Below are 17,954 nucleotides of genomic sequence, written 5' to 3' on the forward strand. Positions count from 1 at the left end.
TGTAAATGTACAATTATTTTGGTACGAATATTTACAGGGGCATGCGTGATGAAGGGAGTAAGAAAGAAGACCATAACGACTCCTAAGTCTTAAAAGCTTCAAAGTCAAACGAGAAGCAATGTTGGAAAACTCATTGTTGTTGCTTCCTCGTTTATTCTTTAGCTTCTCCATCCCACAGGTATGACTATACATGTCACTCCTTTTAATCACTATACTTGTTCTTGCATATGATCTTCCATTGAAATTTGAAGATAACTATTGATTGAATACATTATTGCATGCCACCTGTTTGATGATTGGCCACAGTCACAAAATATATCGTTAAACATAAATCCACTGAAAACATTGAACAAAGTGCTCATTTTATTTGCTAAGGAGGGAAATGAAAAAACTAAGAAAAGGAAAGCAAAAATTATCTTTTTCTTTAGTAGAGTTTTTTAATTATTTCACATATATGAGATACAAAGTATCGGTGTAGCTGGTTAGGAGTAAGTTATTCATATATTAAAATCCTGCATAAGTAATACTGTGTTTGAGTTATTCATGTATAAAATTAGTATACTGTTTTGTTTGCAATTTAGAAACCCGCATAATTAATATATGTACAAGTTATTAGGGAATCCATATATTATTTTATGCAGGACAAAAGGTGAAATATCTATACATGAATAACTATACCCTGAATAACTAATACTTGCATAAAATAATACATCATTCCCTCATAACTAATTCATGTATTACTAATACTTTCATAACTCTAACCCGCTACTAAACGACCCCTATTATAGGTAAATTTAGGTGCAGCTCATTTAACCCATGCAAAAGTGTAGCCCAAATTGACCCATAAGAGATGTAAAAAGATAGAATTTTTTTGTTTGATTTATTATGTATATTTATCCACTGGTACTTTCACTCACTTTTTCTCTCTATAAATAATAATTGAGGAACTTTTTGTTCGAACCCAAATTTGTCCATAAGAAAACCTTGTCAAAAAGAATGTTGTAATTTTTTTGTTTGGTTTACTATGTATAGTTCTCTATATTTATTTCACACACTTTTTTCTCTCCATAAAGAATGGAGCAACTTTTCGGTTTGCGACGTTTGTAGCCCAAATTGACCATAGAAAACTTTGTCAAAACTAGAATCTTATTTGTTTGGTTTATTAAGTATAGTGCTCATACTTTCACAACTTCTCTATCTATAAAGAAAAGAAAACTTTTCGGTTTGGTGATTAAGCAAAATTATAGAAAACAATAAACAATTGTAAAAATAGCTTTGAGTTGGGCAGGTTGGGTCATGGTGCAAGTTTTCTATCAAAATTGACACAATCCATTTTGGCACAAGTACACTTTGTTGGTGGTTTGGGCCGCCGGGGGGGGGGGGGGGGGGGGGTTTGACACGCCTAAATTTAGCCCTACCTACCCATTGGAGCAGCTTCTTGAAAGTAACAAATGGTAGGGCGAGGTGCCGGAATTTCATTTTTTTGGCCTAGCTACAGGTACAGGTTTCACCTGTAGGTCATGGGTTCGAGAAGTGGAATCAACCACTGATGTTTGCGTTAGGGTAGACTGCCTACATTACATTCCGTTGGGGTGCGGCCCTTTCCCGAACCTTACGTCAACACGGGGTGCTTGGTGCATTAAGCTGCCTTTCTTTTTTAGATTAGTAACAAGTTTGGCACAACTCTATTTTTCCTGTCAGACCAGCATTTTAACACAGACCCTAGAAATAAAGAAGAACAAATAAGTACAGAGTTAAAACAAATAGTCTGTAGACAATGTGACAATTAGTTATTGGAAGAAAAAACCATGTCTAAACGAAGCCAATATTAGGGGGTTCTTATGTATTATCTCCTTTGAAGTTTGGCTGAGGACTTCATTTTCTTCTTCTTTTCTTGGTTTACAATATCTACAGAACTATTTGTTTTGCCAAAATGAGCACAACACCCGGACATTTGTCTCCAAAATTTATTCCTGCTGAAAAGAGTGAAATTACTCCAGTAAGTAAATCAGATGGTAAGTAAATTATTTAACTTTCTTATTCAAGTTTGTATTCTTTTGTTATACATCTGGATTTAGTGTTGTACTTTTTGTCCTTTGTTGCAGGTTTTAAGTTCAGTTTTGTATCATATAACATTTTGTCGCAGGTAATCAGACTTAAATGTTCAAATTTCTTGAAGCAATTCACTTAATTTTATTGTTTCTATAAAGTGCATGCAAGTAATACTTCAGTAATGGAAGATAAGTGCTGCTTTCTTGAACTGTTGAGCATCCTTATATGCCTAATACTTTGTAAAATGTTTATCTTGACTTTGAAAACCAAACAAACAAAGTATTTATTCATCAACCGAAGTACTCTTGTGAACATATCACATATCGACAAACGAACAAATGAAAGTCAGAAGAGAGATCTGATCCTAACAAAAAGAATTTGAGGCCTTCCTCTACTCGCATGTGGTTGAACCATCATATTAAGTAGAGCTTACATTTCTGGCTGGGAAAACCTTTATCGATGCACGCATTTGCTGTTAATTAACCAAGTGTCGTAGCATCGTCGGTATGCCCTTTAATTGTCATTTCGGACTATAGTGTGCAAAATTCAAGTGATATTATCTCATACCTTGACACTTGTATTCTGAGATGCTAGTTAATTTTTGTTTTCCTTCTTACAGATTCAAGTCATTTAATCTATTGGCTTGTATGGATTCTGTTCGCCAATTTTTAATGCTTTTCAGATTTTTTAATTGTAGGCATTTGTAAAGGGTGCTGCTCTGTTTCCACATTCCCCAGGGCCTTGTCTCAAGTACGCCATCTATATCCAACTTTTCCTTTGTGCATTTCATATACACAGTCTGTTGGATATTGTTTCTCTTCTCCCTTGGAAATTCCAATGTGATAGATGACATGTTTGAGTGGGACCCAAATTGACCTGTTTATACCCTGATGAAATATAGCGGAAACTCCAATATGATTGTTTCATGTTAAATTACATTATTATTATTATTATTGTTGTTGTTGTTGTTGATGTTGACTATCGAGAAACGCCTCCAGACTTGGGAGTCACGAGCATATGACTGGTATTGGATTTCAGTAATTCTCTAAGCTAGTATTAATTGAAGATGCATAGTTGCTTTAAGTCAATTTTACTTGTTTGCTCTTCTAGTAGTTGAAGAGCATCTAATGTGTTTATTTAAAAGCATTGTAACTCGAAGCCATGTTGACCATGATTCAATAAACTTCAGTCGAGACAAAGTTTTAAACTTCTTTCTTTTACTCGCAATTTCAGAACCAACATTTGTTATGTGCTTGTGCTAGGTGGAAAGCCCGTTCACAGGCAATCCTGACAGTTCTCAAGAGCCTCGAGGCCGATTTCCTTTGCTTACAGGTTTGAATTGTTTGATAATTTAGGTTTAGCAACATCCAATCATCCATTTTTCCTTCTAATAACAATTTCTACCCAAAAGGTTGTGGTGCAGTGGTAAGCACTCCTCCATCCTGAATTAGAGGTCTCGGGTTGTTGCCCGTGGAAATGGAGTCGCCTTTGGTAGGGTGCACTTTAACGGTTTAACCCCCTGCTGCCAAACCCCCAAAGTGGGACTTCCCAACACGAATCCTTATTAGTTGGGCCCTAAAGTGGATTTTGGACACCGGGTGGGAAACCAAAAGAAAAAGAAGCTTCTAATTTCTTCTACGTTATCTTTTAACTAAAACTGTTTTATGTGCCAGGAATTGGATGAATATGATAGCTTCTATAAAAGTAATATAGAGAGTGTTGGCTATTCAAGTATCTACGTCCAGAGAAGTGGGAAGAAGCGTGACGGATGTGGGATCTTTTATAAGCAGGATAGGTGATCTATTTTAACCTCTATAATTAGAAGAAATGCTAAGCTAAGCGATGATGTTATTTGTATTAGTTGAGTTGACTTGCTGGTCATCTTATAGATGCATTATGTTTGAGAGTACTCAGACATGATCATGCACTGCTTTCTAGCTAAAAAATAAGATGATTAGTTATAAGTTCATTTAAGTAAAGATTTGGCATTATGTCTGAGAGTAATCTGCACATAACTAAAATTTATTTCACATCGTTTCCTCTTACTCCCACCACTCCAACAGCTTAAGTTACTTCCGATCACGCTAAAGTTATTCCTTGCATCAGTTTAGGACTGAGGGAGTTGTATATCAGAAGTACTTATGGTTTGGATAGATTTGTTTTTGTAATTTCTTCAGTCAGAATGAAATATTTCTATAATTTTATCTGAAATTTTATGCTATTCTAATAGTGCAGAGTTGGTCATTGAAGAAAAGATAGACTACAATGATCTTGTACCCTCAATTCAAGATGATACCGCTTCTGTGGATAAAGAGGAGAATTTACCTGCTGATGGAAAGAAAAAATTAGCGTCAAAATGTGGTATGCTAAAAAAACTCTGTCCAACGTAATTCTAATGAAATTGCAAATTAAAGCTATTCGTCTTCTTCCTATCTCTTTCTGTCCTTTTCTTTTGGGGGTGAATGTGGGCTGGTTTAGTGCTGCAGTTATATAATTTCTTATTTCTTTCAAACAGTTGATGTATTTCATGCCTAAGGCTTTATAATCTTTATATATTATATTAAAAGCATGAACCCCTGACTTGAAAGTTAAATTACGTAAATACCCTTCTTAATAACCTAATTAACTATCTCTCTACGAACAGTCCCAACCTGACAGTCATAACCATCTGGATTTTCAAATGGAAATAGCCCACACATATATAAGGTGTTGACACTACATTTCTGAAGGAGATAATGGACGAATTGTGTTTTATGTTCTCCTATCACATGCTGCCAATTCACTGCATTGCTAAGGAACAGTGTGCACTCTCTTTTCCCCAATCCCCATCACTCGTGTTTTATGTACGTTAGTTTAATGTTTTCAGTAAGTCTGCGCTGTAGTGTTGCGAGTAGTTATGTGTAATTTTTAAGTATTCCACAAATAAATTATCATTAACTTTTGCTTTCACTTTCTAAATCATAAACAGGAAAGAGCGAGAGCAAGTTAGTGGATATCATCCCATACCTAATCCCATTTGCATTTTCAGATTTACCCAAAAATAATTACTACTACTATACGAGGTGTTAGGACAATTTTACTAAAATTTCAAAGAGTTTCATGTTTGATTTTACAATTTGTTTTAGGCTTTATAGATTCTTTTATGAAAGCTATGCATACCCGAAGGCAAAGAAGTCATCAGGGAAAATATAACTTCAAAACACTTATAAAAATCGTAAAAGAAGATGCAAAGCTAGGTAAATTTGTGTAGTGAAGTTACTTATCTTATTTTTATATCAACAGAAAAGGGTCTAAAATACCCTCGAACTATTGAAAATGGAGCAAAAATACCCTCCATCCACCTTTCAGCCCCCAAATACCCTTATCATCCACCTATTGGATCTAAAATACCCTTATCACCACCTATTGGGTCTAAAATACCCTTATCACTATCAGAATCTTTTCATTAAACACGTGTCATTTTTCTATTGGTTGGATTATAAAATTAATTAAACTAATTAACTTTTGCAATATTGACCAGATAGTGCCCCCACCCCCCGACCCTCCCCCCTCCCCCCCCCCCCGGTGAATTTTTTTTTTTTTTTTTTGAAAAAAAAGTTGACATTTTTTTTTGCACCCCAACCCGCACCCCTACCCCCCCCCCCCCCCCCCCCGACGAAAAAAAATTAATATTTTTGAAAAAAAAGTTTTGACGTTTTTTTTTGAGTTTTTTTAGCTGGGAGGGGAGGGGGGCGTAGGGTGCGGGGTTTGGGGGGTGGGGGGAGGGGGGAGGGGGAGGGTGTGGGGTGGAAAAAAAGTCAACTTTTTTTTTTCAGCTAGGAGGGGGGGAGGTGTAGGGTGCGGGGTGGGGCGCAAAAAAAATATTGTTACGCTTCTCAACTTCCTAGTAAAAAGCACAAGTACTGTGAAATGTCTTGATAAATTAAAATGTCTAATGTAATTGAGTTATCAAAAAAAAAAATATCTCACCCTAAAAAACATGGTATATTTTCAACCAAAAATCTAAAAGGCACAAGTGTAGACTACAATATTTTTTTTGCACCCCACCCCGCACCCTACACCTCCCCCGCACCCCCCCACCCCTAAAAATCTAAAAGGCACAAGTTGACTTTTTTTCCACCCCGCACCCTCCCAGCTAAAAAAACCCAAAAAAAACGTCAAAACTTTTTTTTCAAAAATATTAATTTTTTTTTGCGTCGGGGGGGGGGGGGTAGGGGTGCGGGGTGGGTGCAAAAAAAAATGTCAACTTTTTTTTCAAAAAAAAAAAAAATCACCAGGGGGGGGGGGGAGAGGGGTCGGGCGGGTAGGGGGGTGGGGGACACTTGGGTTATTTGATCAATTAGTTTAATTAATTTTATAAGCCAACCAATAAAAAAATGCCACGTGTTTGACCAGAATATTCTGTTAGCAATAGGGGTATTTTAGACCCAATAGGTGTATGGTAAGGGTATTTGGGGGCTGAAAGGTGGATAGAGGATATTTTTGCTCCATTTTCAATAGTTCGAGGATATTTTAGGCCCTTTTCCGTTATATCAATAATATCACTTAACTTATAACTTGTCTCTCAAAACCCACCAGATAAGCCACAGGATCTGACTTTGGATGTCCGGTCCCTTGAGTGAAGTAAAAAAAAAAAACAAATCTGGCCCAATATCCAGACCCACTCATTATAACCCAATACCAGATTACTTTTATAATAATTAGAGGTTTTTTTTTTTAACTGAAATAAAATTAGCTTACCAGAATAATTTATCTAACGTTCTATATGTTGGAAGATCTAAAAACGAGTATCTTTGCAAGTAAAATCACATGCTATCCAAGTTAATGGTAAGTAATTCACCAAGAACACCAAAAATAACAACATGCATAGTCTACCACAAAATATTAGTGGCGGCCTTTGAAGCGAGAAAGCTTGCAACAAGAGCCAATAGGTACAACCCGTACAAGGATGACTGAAGAGGTGAGGTTGGAGAACTTGATATGTCCAATTTACAGTAGTTATTCTCTCTGGCATGAATTTTTCTTTCATACACGTGTGAAGAAAACCTTATTAAGAAATTATCTGTGTCTGAAACTCCTCCTGATTTAATTACAACCCAAAAAGATTAGCATTATAGATTAAAATTTTATCTTCACACTTCTTGATGAAACTGTAAGAAAAAATCTCAAATAAGTCAGATTTTCAGTTAAAAAAGTGACTTATCCGGTGGGAGTTGTTTCGTAGAAGATAATGTATAAGTTGAGTGATTTTATTGATACAAAAATAAGATTACTGCATAATTTCACTAAGCCGGGTGAACATTTGAGAAATTTACTCCAAGAATTTTGATGTGTTGGCAGCAGAGCCAGATCCGGAATTTCAAGAGGATGGATGCGCTATTACGAAGAGGTGGATTCAGCAATTACATTCAGGTTAATTTTTTCAGTTCGTACCATGAACCCATTATAGTTTTGATCTTATAGGTTTAAATTATTTTATTTCTTTCACATTTTAGTAACATATTTACAATTTGTTGTAATTGTGGGGTTCAGTTAATCTGGTTGACTATATGGTACATCCTCTACTGCTATCAATTTTAATATAAACATTTGATTTGACTAAATAAAATTTTACGGTGACAAAAGTAGAATAGTGATTTTAGTGTGTCTGACTATTGAGAAATTTGAAAGAATACATTAAACAAAGATAGAAAGGGAAAAAAAGGGTACTTAATTAAAACGCAAGTTTGTTGGAGGATATTTTTATTCAAAAACATATTTAAAAATCTTATGAGATTATGCAAAAGCTTATATTAAATAACTCGGGATACACGTGCAGAGCACGTGCCGAGAAACTAGTCATAATAACAGAGGGGGAAAGTATTTGAATTGCATTGTTGCAGCAAGATCCAAAGATTCTTGTACAGTTATAATTAAAGTTTTCAATTTATGGACCCGGTACTCTTGAAAAGCTGAATACTGTTGGAGCTTGGAAGTTTTATCTATCATTTGACGCCTCTTATCTAACATAGCGAGTCAATCTGTATCAACTAAATAGAAACTTCCATAGCAAGCTCTAATGAATCGTATAACTTGTTATCAGAGCAATATAACTGAGGGTTTCATATCGTATTGAAAACCTGGATTGGCATTTACAGTTGAAATAGTTAAAACCTCTTGTGCTGGATCACATGTTAAGGTATGTTTTGGTCGCAACAGCCAATATGTGTCGGAAGAATCATATTTAAGTCTTGACTTGAGGGTTTTGTGAGGAAAGATGCCCATGGTAAAAAAAAATCCATGGTTAAAACCAGCACTAATAGTGTGATTTGGTTTCTGGAATGGCCAAATTCTGTTGCATTATGTAGCATGGGGATCTGGCGAGTTGCCACAACAAATTATCTAGTTACTAGCAATTGTAGATTCTGAGTATCCCTTGCATGGATAGCCTTTTCCATTTTAATGGTCTACCCATGTCATATTTCTTGAACTATTAGCAGTATGGAGAACCAGTATTGGATCTAACGCAGCAGTGCATTTTTGAATAGGCACTGAACAAAACTCCACAGTAAAAAAGAATCAGCTCTTTCAAAATTCAGTGACTTGAAATTTGAAACTTAAAAGGGGGAGATTTTTACAGTTTCAGTTTTGGGAGGTGAATAAGGTATTCTGACGTGATGGCTTATAGGATTCATCTTTGCTCCCAAATGCATAAATTGGTGGTAATGGGTGTGTTAAGCTTCATAATCCCGCCACCTTAGTAACTGTGATCTGTCTCATTCCAATTTCAGCTGTCAATTTGCAAAACAGTCGAGCAGATCGTGGAGACCTAAATGATCCTCGTGTTAGATTAAAACGTGACTGTGTGGGTGTAATGGCTGCCTTCAGGCTGAAGGATCCTTGTCATTTTATCATTGTCGCCAACACTCACCTTTACTGGTATGTCCATTATCCATTCTTCTGGTATTGGAGCACATTTACTTGGATTTGTGGAAACTGGATATTTAATTTGTTAACTTTATACACTGTTGACATATACGAATGATACTGTAGGGATCCGGAATTGACCGATGTCAAACTTGCGCAAGCTAAATACTTGCTTTCACGCTTAGCTCAATTCAAGTTACAAGTATCTGACAAATTTAATTGCTCGCCTTCTGTGGTTGTTGCTGGTGATTTCAACTCCCTTCCTGGGGATCAGGTCAGCTAGTCGCTTGTTTTCTCTTGAAACACTTGGTCTTTTTGCATTTGTTAGAAATTTCGAAGAAATATTGTTGAATTGTGTATCTACATTATTACACTGAGTCGTATTTATAGACACTATATCCCAATCCTTTTCGATGTAGGATACTATATACAAATCCTATTACTATTCCTATTCTAACACTTCCCCTCAAGCTGGTGCATACAAGTCGTATCGAGCTTGTTACAAATGTAACTAGTACGAGGACCAGTGAGGGGCTTGGTGAAGGTGAAAATATCTGCAAGCTCATCTCGACTTCACAAATTTTGTAACATCTCCGGAGAGTACGTTTTCTCTGACAAAGTGACAGTCAATCTCGATGTGCTTAGTCCTCTCACGAAATACCGGATTTGATGCGATATGAAGGGCCGCTTTGTTATCACACACAAGTTCCATCTGACCGATTTCTCCAAATTTTAGTTCTCTGAGCAACTGATTAATCCACACTACCTCACAAGTTGCTATAGCTATTGCTCGATATTATGATTCTGCATTAGATTGAGCAACCACACTCTGTTTCGTACTTTTCCAGGACACCAAATTACCTCCTACTGAAACACAATATCCGAATGTAGAACGTTTATCAGAAGGTGATCCTACCCAATCAACATCTGTATATCCAACGATATGCTTATGGCCTCGATCCTCAAAGAGCAGTCCTTTGCTTGGAGCTGACTTTATATATCGCAGAATGCATACAACTGCATCCCAATGACTATCACAGGGAGAATAAATAAATTGGCTTACAACACTCACAAGAAAAGAAATGTCAGGTCTAATCACTGTGAGATAATTCAGCTTACCAACCAGCCGCCTATATCTTCCAGGATCACTGAGTCGCTCCCCCCGTCCTGGCAGGATTTTAGCATTCAGATTTATAGGAGTATCAATGGGTCTACATACCATCATTCCTGTCTCCTCAAGAATGTCTTAGGCATATTTGCGTTTCGAAATAACAATATCTGAGCTGGATTAAACAACCTCAATACCTAAAAAATACTTTAATCTGTCGAGATCTTTAGTCTGGAAATGCTAAAAGAAATGTTGCTTTAAATTAATAATAGCATCTTGGTCATTGCCGGGAATAACGATATCGTCAGCATAAACCACCAAATAAATACACACATTTGGAGCAGAATGTTGATAAAACACGGAGTGATCGACTTCACTACGAGTCATACCAAACTCCTGAATTACCGTGCTGAATTTCCTAAACCATGCTCGAGGAGACTGTTTTAGATCATAAAGTGACCGACGCAATCGACACCCCAGGTTAGACTTCCCGGAGCAACAAGACTAGGTGGCTGCTCCATATAAACTTCTTCCTCAAGGTCACCATGGAGAAAAACATTCTTAATGTCCAAATGATAAAGAAGCCAATGGCCGACAACATCCATAGATGGAAGAAGACGAACATATGTTATTTTAGCAACGGGAGAGAAAGTGTCACTTTAATCAAGCCCAAATATCTGAGTATACTCTTTGGCAACAAGGCTAGCCTTGAGCCGATCAACTTGGCCGTCCAAACCAACTTTAACTGCATAAACCCAACTACAATCAAGAATAGATTTACCGGAGAAAGAGGAACAAGCTCCCAAGTACCACTCGCATGTAAAGCAGACATCTCGTCAATCGTAGCCTGTTGCCATCCTGGATGAAGAACTGCTTCACCTTTAGACTTAGGGACGGAGACAGAGGACAGAAATGATACAAAGGCATGACAAACAATGATAAATTAAAAGGGTATAATGGGGGTTAGTATTACGAGCGGACCGCATCCCTTGTCGAAGTGCAATCGGTTGATTAGAAAGATATAAGTCCGCAGTAGGGGCAGGATCTAGTGCAGGACATGAATCATCTCGGCCTAATGGTGGTTGTGGACGACGATGATTAGTCAGGAAAGTGGCCGGAAAACAAACAGATCTAACGGAAAAGGTGAATTGTTTGCGCTAGATTAGGGTTCAACAATCGGATTTGAGCAAAAAATGGAAGGGCAGGCGTGGAATGCTTGGGTGACCACACCCCAAAAATAAATTCTCGAAAACCTGATAGGAATCTGATTAATGCACCGACACGTGTGTCTGACGTGCTATAGGTGTCGACGTTATAGGAGGCCCGTGGGACCACGTGAGAAAGATTCTACCGGTTGCGGCTTATGGGGTTTGGTCGCTGAATGATACTAAATCTGATGATGCTATTAGAGTTTGCACAGCACCTGTAGAAACCAGAATCTGGTCGTCTGACAGTGCCGGAAACAATATCCAGTCACCGGAAAATTTCACGGTGATAATATTCTATGATACTCTGATACCATGTTAGAAATTTAGAAGAAATATTATTGAATTGTGTATATACATTATTACACTGAGCCCTTATTATAGACACTACATCCCAATCCTTTTCCATGTAGGATACTATATACAAATCCTATTCCTATTCCTATTCTAACAGCATTACTAGTATCTAAGCTGCAGTCGTTTTATTTGATTTCTGCATCTTTCTAGTAGGAATCATTTTTCCAATCAAGAAGAATGTAGTTTGAGTCTGATAAAATCTCAAAATATTACTAGAACTGAAGATATCAACAGGAAGATAGTGAACTATTATGAGAAGCTTTATTCAGAAATAGAAACTTGGAGACCTCAGTTCAATATGAGATTGTGCCCTATGATCACTGAGGAAGAAAATCAAAACCTTTGAAGCGCAGGAAATTTGGGAGACTGTTAAAGCTTGCGCAGTAGCTAAAGCTCCAGGATAAGATGGATATTCTATGGCATTTTTCAGCCAGTGTTGGGATATAATTGGCCCTGATATTATAGCAGCAGTTCAGAACTTCCATGGTCAGGAAGTTTTTGAGAAAAGCTTCAATGCAACTTTTGTGGCCCTCATTCCCAAAAAGGTAAGTGCCATAGAACTCAGTGATTTCAGAACTATTAGCTTGATTGGAAGTGTTTATAAGATCATAGCGAAGTTGCTAGCAGAAAGGTTGAAGAAGGTGATTCATAGACTAGTGGATAGTCACCAAATGGCATTCATAAAGGGAAGACAAATAATGGATGCAATTCACATTGCAAATGAGTATGTGGAGGCTACACAGAGAAGCAACAAACCTGGTACACTGTGCAAACTAGATATCCAAGAGGCTTATGATCACCTTAATTCAGACTATTTGTTTGGAATGCTCCAGAAGATGGGTTTTGACGCTAGGTGAATCAGGTGGATCAAATACTGCATTACCACAGTGAAGTTCTCCATCCTGGTTAATAGATCTCCTATTGGTTTCTTTTCCTCAAAGAGAGGCCTGAGACAGGGGGACCCTTTGTCACCTTTTCTTTTCATTTTGGCAATGGAAGGAAAGAATGACATGCTTCAAACTGCTAAATACAATGGGTGGATTAGAGGCTTTGAAGTCAACTCCAATGCAGACAACAACATGGAAATAACTCACTAACAAGATGCTGATGATACCTTAATTTTTTGTGATGCTAATAGGGATCAACTAAGATATTTGAGGATGGTCTTTATCATATTTGAGGCAATTTCTGGGTTGCACATCAATTGGGGGAAGAGCTATATCCATCCAGTTAACTCTGTGGTAGAAATTCAATCGTTAGCAGACATCTTAGGAGGCAAAGTGGGGGAATTTCCTGCTGTTTGCCTAGGCATGCCCTTGGGAGCCACGAGTAAATCAGTGGGGATTTGGAATGGAGTTATAGAGAAATGTGAGAAGAAGTTGACAAATTGGAAGATGAATTACTTGTCTTTGGGGAGGGGGGGGGGGGGGGGGGGGTGACACTTATCAACAGTGTCTTGGATACTCTTCCTACATAAATGATGTACATATTTCCAATACCTATTACTGTAGTGGAGAGAATTGATAAACTCGGAAGAGATTTTTTATGGCAAGGCAACAGTGACAAAAATACGATCCATTTAGTCAAGTGGGATATCTTAACAATCAACAGGAAAGAAGGAGGGTTGGGAATCGGGAACTTGAAAGCTCAAAATCAGAGTTTGTTGATGAAGTGGATATAGAGATTTTCCTCTGACGAAAACCCTCTGTGAAAGGAGGTTGTTGGAGCAAAATATGGGAAAGAAGGAAGCTGGACCACCAATCCAGTAGCAATTCCTTGTGGATGCAGTGTGTGGAGATCAATCAGAAATCTATGGCCAAAGATGATTAGAAAGGCAAGGTTTAAAGTTGGTGCTGGAATGAAGGTATAATTCTGGAAGGATAAGTGGGTTGGCCAGGAAACTCTGTTTCAACGTTTCCCAGATATTTACAACTTATGTCAACCACAGGAGGTAACTGTGGCTGAAGTGTGGTCTGAACAGGAATGGAACCTAACTTTTAGGAGACTATTCAATGACTGGGAATTGGGAAGGATAACTAAGTTCTATAGTTCTTTAGCTCAGTTTGAAGGGGTCACTGGGAGTGGAGACTCTATGGTTTGGCAAGGGAATTCTCAAGGTAAAGACAAGGTGAATGAGGCATACAAAGATTTGAACAGAGGTAACAACCAAGTAGGATGTTGGCCTTGGAAGATGATATGAAAGGTAAAACTTCCTTATAAAGTAGCATGTTTCACTTGGCTGATGGCCAAAGAAGCTGTTTTGACTCAGGAAAACTTAAAAAGTACATGAGTTCAGCTATGCTCTAGATGTTTTTTTTTTGCGGGGAACAGGCAGAGACAAGCAACCATCTCTTTTTGCATTGTAAGTGGACAGCAGATATGAAGATTATTCATTATTTTGAGGGGGATCAGTTGGGTAATGCCAGCAAGGGTAAAAGATGTTCTACATAGCTGGGGCAGAGAAGGAAGCTTGTCTATGCAGAGAGAGATGAAGGATCATGTATTTGGTGGGCCGTGTGGAAAGAGAGAAACCAGAGCTGTTTTGAGAACAAGCAGTGCAGCATACATAAGTTGAAGATGAATTGTTTATCCCTTTTTTTATTTTTGGTGTAAACTGGAATGTTTAGGAGAACCAGAAGATATTTTTGACGTTCTAGACAATTTGTAAAAGAAACGTAGCTTATAGTGATCCTACTTATGTAATTATCTACTTGGGGACTATACATTTTGGTATAGTATATTAAGTTGCTCGGACTCGGGTGCTGGTATCCGATACAGGTACGGATTCGAGTGTCAGATTCGGCAAAATCTGAATTTTAAGATTCGGGGGTGTGGATCCAGGTATGGATATGGGTTCGGGGATTCGGCTAAGAAAATTCAAAATTATAAAAAGTAGAGCTTTAAATGTTGAATTCTTGGTTTCTCTGAAACATGAAGCAACAAAAATGAGACAAAAGTACTATAATATTGAAGGTATGTCATTTCCCTTATCTTAAATTTGTTTTATCTTTAATTTTGAGAAATCAAAATCTCAATCTTCCCCCAAATTTGTCGATGGACTCGGGTCAAAGTATCCGAACTTGGTTGACCATATCCCGCTCCCGACCCGTCCGAGACGGGATCGGCACCAAAAACGGAGAGTCCGCGCAACTTAGATAGTATCAGTGTTATCAAAAGCGAAAAGCGCAAAAAAGCTCTAAGGTCAGCTGGGGCTTTAAGCGCAAAGTGCAAATAAAGCGTGAAAAAAAGCACAATGGTGCAAAAATACAAATATATATATATAGTCCCGGACTTTAATATAATAATAATAATAATAATAAGCATGAATGACAAATATATGGATAGAGAAATTGTAAAAACATTACGATAAAGTAAATATCAATTATCTAGTGTCATGTCTTCAAGATAGGCTCATTGGCAAGGAAAAGTATGCTTTAGGGCCTTGATGATGACACTGAAGCGCACATAAAGCGAGGCGAAGAGCTCAACATGTTTCGAGCCTTGCTTCAGGGCTTAAGCATGGTTTAAGTGCGTCTTTGACAACACTGGATAGTATACCTGTTAATATATAAAAATGTTACCATTGTCAAAAAAAAAAAGTGTTACCCTGCCCCTAGTGATAGTTATTGTTGCTGCCAGGAAGCCAATCTTCTATCAAGCTTTTCCACAATAACTTTCCATGCCTCAATTGATTTGTGACTGGCACCTAGAGGTAACCCCAAATAGGTAGTGTGGGAAAAGAACCAGTTGTGCAACACATAATGTCAGCCAATTCCTCCAAGTTAGGCATCTCATTAACAGGATGACACTTTCAGACATGTTAATGTGGAGTCCTGACATGGCATCAAAAGCATAAAAGGGAGGTTAAGGTACTGCACTTGGGATTTCTCAGCTTCGTAGAAGATCAAAATGTCATCAGCAAACAAGAGATGTGATATAGAGACTGTTGGACCAGATCCATTGCCCACCATAAATCTTTCTAGCCAATGTAATTGTTTGGTTTGTTCCAACATCCTACTCAACTCTCCATGGCCAGAATAAATACGAAGGGTGATAGGGAATCTCCTTGTTTGATGCCTCTCATGGGAGAGAAAGAACCCACAGGAACTCTGTTTACTAGTACTGAATACTTTACAGTGGAGAAGCTTTATTTGATCAATCAAATCCACCTTTCTCCAAATCCCATCTGTCTTAGGATTGAGATAAGGAAAGACCAGTTCTTGTCAAAAGCCTTCTCTATATTAAGCTTAAAAAGAAGACCAGATGTTTCACTTTTCTGCTCCAGTCCAAATTTCATTAGCAATAAGAGCTGCATTCAAGATTCGCCTTCCTTGAACGAAGGCATTCTAAACCAGAGAGTAGACTTCCAATCACCTTCTTAAGCCTTTCAGCAAGCATTTTGGCCAGGATCTTGTACACACTAGTACACTACCAATAAGACTAATAGGCCTAAAGTCTTTTAGCTCTATTGCACCTTTCTTTTTAGGGACAAGTGGAATAAAAAAAGTATTGAAGGATTTCACCATGTGACAATTAATGTGAAAGTGATTGAGGGTGCCCAAAATGTCCAGCTTGATAATAATCCAACAGTTCTGGTAAAAAGCCATTGAGAAACCATCTGGCCCTGGACTCTTATCTGGGGCACAAGAGTTTATAGCATTCAGCACCTCTTCTTCTTCAAAAGCTTGTTCTAGAACATTTTTTCATATGGGCTCAGGCCAACATCTACTGGATTCAATAAATCAATAAAATTCTGACCTTGTCTGATCAAACTTGATAAAAGCATCTAGCAAGTCGAGGAGAGCATGTTAGTGACCCTAAAAGATATAGAACGTTGGTTGGCAAGATAAATTACTTCATGGTAACTCGACTTGACCTTTTTTCCGGCGAGTTGTTGTCAGTTCCTAAATTCTCCAATTCTCCATGAGATAGTCATTAGCATGCAATGATTCATTTTCTTCAATATAAATCACCTCTATAGAAAGGACTAATTTATGAGGACCGAGGAAATGAACAAACTTGTTGGGTATATAGATGCAATTGAGTAGGGTCATCATTGGACAATCTTATTCCTTTTACTTCCAGTGCGTTTGAAGGACAATCCCCGCAAAAAATCCCCCTAATTGTCATTTTGTTAGAGAAAAAATACTCTTAAGATACATTGTCACAAAGTTTGATAATTCAAATGATCATATTGTAGATGTATTCACCAAGTCGTTTGCTGGTTTCGAAACCAGTTATATATAGTAAGCTTGGTACATACTAATGATGTAAATGTCAATTAGGTTGAGTAAAAACCAATTAGATCTATTCTTTCCCGTAGTTATGTTATCTTTATTTTCCTTCCCTATTTTAGCACAAGTATACTTCACTATTTAGAGACACAATGGCTCAATAAAAAATCATGCCAAGTTTCTCTCAATACTCTCTTTTTTGTCTTATGTCTCACATTTCTTAGGTTTTGAACTACCATATTTTTATTGCAAATGTGATTTTAGCAGCACTGCTTTTCCTGAAAAACACCTTTACCTTCTCTTAGTTTCAATAGCTTATGTATGACATTTAAATCATTTTCCCTAACCACTTTAAACCTTTTTGCCTGAATTTGGTGTGTTCTTTTTCTCACTTTATTCTTTACATTTCATTGGTGTGTTTAGTAAGTTGGTTTTGGTTCTTGTTGTTTCAGGTATATCAGTACCTTATTTCAGGTTCCTCAGTAATGGGAACTTTGCCAGAGAGCTCAGATGATGTGCCCATTCCATTGTGCAGTGTATATGCAAGTACCAGAGGAGAACCACACTTCACTAACTGCACTCCTGTATTTACTGGAACAATAGATTACATATTATTTTCTCCTTCAGGGGATATCAAACCAATCAGCTATCTGGAACTTCCAGAGCCCGGAGCGTCAGATGTACAAGGTGGCCTACCAAATTACTATCATCCCAGTGATCATCTCCCAATTGGTGCTGAATTTGAAATAGTTCAATAGTTTCGCGGTTACCATCTCCTATAGCGGTTTTACTTAATAGAGTCAATCAAATTGTTTGGTTGATGTCATGATGTGAATTTCACTGTCATAATGGGAATATAATCATGCTTTCACTTTCAAGCCATCTTGTTGTACTTGATTTATTTGATTACTAATTTAAAAAATTCGGTCCACATGTTGGCAATATTATCAGGGGAAAGGGTCAAATTTGCCCCTCTACTGTGCGAAAAGGATCAAATTTACCCTCCGTTATACTATCAGTTCAAAAATACTCCCAATGTTATCTAAATGGTTCAAATATACCCCTCATCCATTAAGTCTATCCAAGGTGGAC

General features: G+C 37.6%; 1 pseudogene; it reads left to right on the plus strand.

Moving 5' to 3' along the window:
- The first annotated feature begins 103 nt into the window (after positions 1-103).
- Positions 104-17,744, plus strand: LOC132635493 (carbon catabolite repressor protein 4 homolog 4-like; annotated as a pseudogene).
- The last annotated feature ends 210 nt before the right edge of the window (positions 17,745-17,954 follow it).

The sequence above is a fragment of the Lycium barbarum genome, chromosome 4, assembly GCF_019175385.1.
Source record: "Lycium barbarum isolate Lr01 chromosome 4, ASM1917538v2, whole genome shotgun sequence".
NCBI classification, from domain to species: domain Eukaryota; kingdom Viridiplantae; phylum Streptophyta; class Magnoliopsida; order Solanales; family Solanaceae; genus Lycium; species Lycium barbarum.